Source organism: Chiloscyllium plagiosum, chromosome 11 (assembly GCF_004010195.1).
Source record: "Chiloscyllium plagiosum isolate BGI_BamShark_2017 chromosome 11, ASM401019v2, whole genome shotgun sequence".
Taxonomy (NCBI): domain Eukaryota; kingdom Metazoa; phylum Chordata; class Chondrichthyes; order Orectolobiformes; family Hemiscylliidae; genus Chiloscyllium; species Chiloscyllium plagiosum.
The window spans coordinates 40,844,071-40,848,280 of NC_057720.1; positions in this window are offsets into that span (position 1 = coordinate 40,844,071).

Consider the following 4,210-nt stretch of genomic DNA (forward strand, 5'->3'; position numbering starts at 1 on the left):
CTCTTTCGTAAGACCACCCATAGACATAGCCTCTGATTTGGCAAAATTAATCTTATACCCTGAAAAAGCGCCAAACGTGTGAATGCATTGTATCAGGCAAGGCACTGAGATGCTAGATTTGTCAAGAAAATTAGATCATCATCTGCATACAGCGAGATCTTGTGTAATTTTGACCCCACTTCTGGAGCTGATATATTGAGATCCCCACGAATGGCCTCTGCCAACGGTTCAATCACCAACGTAAAAAGTAATGGTGAAAGGGGACAGCCCTGCCGGCTGCCCCTAGAAATATTAAAGTTGCTTGATCGTACCCCGTTGGTAATGACCGCAGCGAGAGGTACACTGTAGAGAACCTTTACCCATCTTATGAAAACTTCGCCCAGACCAAACCGGTCTAGAGTATAGAAAAGGTATGGCCACTCAACTCGGTCAAATGTCTTCTCAGCATCTAAAGAAATCACCAATCCCTGTATTGACTGCTGTTGGCATGCTTGAATTATGTTAAGCAGCCTCCTAACGTTATTAGAGGATCTGCGACCCTTTATGAAGCCCGTCTGATCCTCTTTAATAATGGAGGGTAACACAGTCTCCAGCCTTAGCGCAAGAGCCTTAGAGAGGATCTTAAAGTCCACATTTAAGAGCGAGATGGGCCTGTATGAAGCACAGTCTTCCGGAATCTTCCCTTTTTTAAGGATAAGTGAAATATTGGCCTCTCTCAGAGATGGTGGGAGACAAACATGACTGTATGAATCATGAAACATATTCAGCATCGGGGCTGACAGTATACTTATAAATTCCTTATAGAATTCACTGGGAAGTCCATCAGGACCGGGCGCCTTTCCACTCTGAAGCTGCCTCACAGCTTCCTGCACTTCTTGCTCTGATAATGGAGCATTGAGAAAGGACTGTTGTTCGGGAGTCACACCCGGGAGCTTCAGATCTCTAAAAAAGGATTCCATTTTGGCCTGCCCCTCCTCACAATTCTCAAACTGATGTAACTTAGAGTAGAATCTCTGGAACGCCACATTAATCTTTTTAGAATCACATGTTAGGTTCCCAGACCCTTCCCTAATCGCTGAAATGGTTTGTGGGGCACTTCTCTTTCTGGCAAGGTATGCTAATTTTTTGCCTGGCTTGTCACCATGCTCGTATAACCTTTGCTTTGCAAAAGCCAGCTCCTTCTTTGCCGTCTGCGTGAGCATGGAATTTAGTGTAGACCGCTGTGCCATAATCCTCTATAGTTTGACCAACGAGGGTCTGTCAAAATAGGCCTTCTCGGTTGCCTTCAACTGTGCTTCAAGGAGACGTCGCTGCTCACCCTTCTGCCACTTCCTACTAGTGGAATATGAAACAATTAACCCTCTGGCATAAGCTTTGGCAGTTTCCCAGGGAACAGATGAGCTATCAACCGAGCCTATGTTGATGTCTAGGAATGCCCGAAATTCCCTAGAGAAATACTCCACAAACTTGCTGACCATGAGAATAAAGGGGTCCATTCGCCAGTACCTTGAATCCACTGTAACATCCTTAATTTTAACCATGAGGTACACTGGAGCATGATCAGAGATGGCAATATTAACAATCGTACAGGATGCCACCAGATCCAGGATTACCGCAGGGGTCAGAAAAAAATCAATCCTCGTTTGACATCTGTGCGGATTGGAGAAAAACGTAAAATCCCTACCTGTACGGTGGAGACACCTCCAGACGTCTACCAATCCTAATTCCCCACACAAACCCAATAACTGTTTAGTTTGTGCCGAGGGTATTGAGGGACCTTTAGGCAACCTGTCTACTGTGGGGTCCATGAGGTAGTTAAAATCTCCCCCTATAATGATGTGCCGAGACTTGAGACTTATCAGTTTGGAAAAAGCATCTACCAAGACTTTAAGAGGGTGAGCTGGGGGACAATAAACATTTAAAATGCCATATTCTTCCCCATTTATCAAGGCTTTAAGAATTACAAACCTCCCGTATGTGTCTTTAACACATTCCAACAATTTAAATGAGAGATTTTTCCTTACCAATATAGCCACTCCCCTACTACTGGTATTAAATGATGAAAAATAAACTCAGTCAAAGCCATTCTGCTGTAATTTCAGATGCTCCTCGTCATCCAAATGTGTCTCCTGTAACAAAGCAATATCCACCTTTTCCTTTCTAAGGCTCAAGAGTACCTTCTTCCTCTTAATTGGTGAGTGACTTCCCTTGATATTCCAGGTACACCATTTAATCAAATCGGTAGCCATAATCTTTCATTAGCCATAATCTTCCACAATTACATTTAAATTCCAGAGAGGAGGAACCCAAACCACAAATTGCTGAGCCATAGTGTTGCATGGTCCACCAAATATAAAAACTACATAAACTAAAACCACTACATTTAACAAACATACAAAATTATTAAAAATATAAAACAACAAAAACCAGAAAACAAACCAACATATAAAGCGCCAATAGCGCTGAGTAGAGGAACTCACCCTCTGCCCGGAGGGGGCAACTACCCATCCTGAACTGCCCATAAATAGGCAACTAACCATCTCAACACCTTCACCTCTCCCAGCTAGAGCCGCATCGCAAGCACAAGCTAAAAAGAATAAACACCCCATATCAATATGAATAAAAAAACATTCTTTTATAAAAAAAGGGAGAGTAAATACCCACCCATCCTTTGGTATGTCCTAACTTAGAAATTTAAAATGTACATCTTAACCACCGCCAGACATAGTTTGAACCAAATTATTATCAATAGAAGGAAAAAAAGGGGAAAAACAAAGCTCCAACCAGATTTCCTCCATTTCTTTTACAGAATGATAAACGCATACACAAGCAACAATATTTATACATACTACAATTGTTTAAATTAGGTTAGTTTGTCTACAAGTCTCTTGCCTTCTCTGATGTGTCAAAGAGATGCATGGATCCACCTAAGGTGATCCGAAGCACTGCCGGATATCTCAGGGAGTACTGAATCCCAAGCTCCTTCAATCTTCTCTTGACACCATCATACGATTTTTGTTTCTGGATCACCGCCACTGAAAAGTCCTGAAAAAACATGATCTTAGACCCCTCATAAATTAGGGCCTTTGGATCCTTCCCCTGGAGTCTGGAAGCCTCCATGACTCTCTCCTTATCCCAGTAATGATGGAACCGCACCAGGAAAGGACGAGGGCGTTGACCCAGACCCGACCTCCATGCTGCGACCTGGTGAGCACTCTCTATCTTCAATCCTCTCATGCCAGTCTCCAAGTCAAGGAATTTCAGAAGCCAATCTTCAACAAATTCCACAGGCCGCTCACCTTCCTTACCCTCAGGCAGACCGATGATCCGAATGCTCTTCCTCCTGCCCCTGTTTTCAAGATCATCCACTTGGTCATGCAAATTATGAACCTGCGTCTTCAGGGCTTGGATCTCTTCCTTAAATGAACTGGCATCAGCTTCCACCACTGTGACTCTGTGCTCCACCTCATCCGTCCTCTTCTCCAGGTCTCCCAGCTGCTGCTTATGCTTCTGCAGCATGAGAGAGACTGGAGCCAGCTTCTCTTCAATCTGTATCCCCAACATGTTGCGAGATTTTGAGAGATGGTTCACCAGGTCCTGGAGAGTAATCGGCTCCGAGGCTGCTGCAGGCTGAGCTGCAGGCCCGGCCTCAGATGCTCCTTCTCCCTTTTTAGGCATTTCTGGACAGCTGAAAATACAGGTAAGTCAATTTTTAAATGTTTCCTGAGGCTCCACAATCTTTCCAACGCCCCAAGAAATCCTGATGACTTGGGTTGGGTGGGTTAAAGGACCATCCTGTTCCTGCTGCAATGCGAAGCTCTGCAGTGTGATCTTCTCAGATTGTCACCATCTTAGATCCCCATAGTGCACTGTTAAATGCCAATCTCTGATGAGTTGGTTTCACAATCCTTTCAAATCTTTGATGATGCCTCAATGTATTCTGAACAGCAATAATCAACCACTAGTTCATCAGTTGCTTGGTTGGACCTAGGGTTTTCCAAGTCATAGAGTCATAGAGATGTACAGCATGGAAACAGACCCTTCGGTCCAACCCGTCCATGCCGACAAGATAGCCCAACCCAATCTAGTCCCACCTGCCAGCACCTGGCCCATATCCCTCCAAACCCTTCCTATTCATATACCCATCCAAATGCCTCTTAAATGTTGCAATCGTACCAGCCTCCACCACTTCCTCTGGCAGCTCATTCCA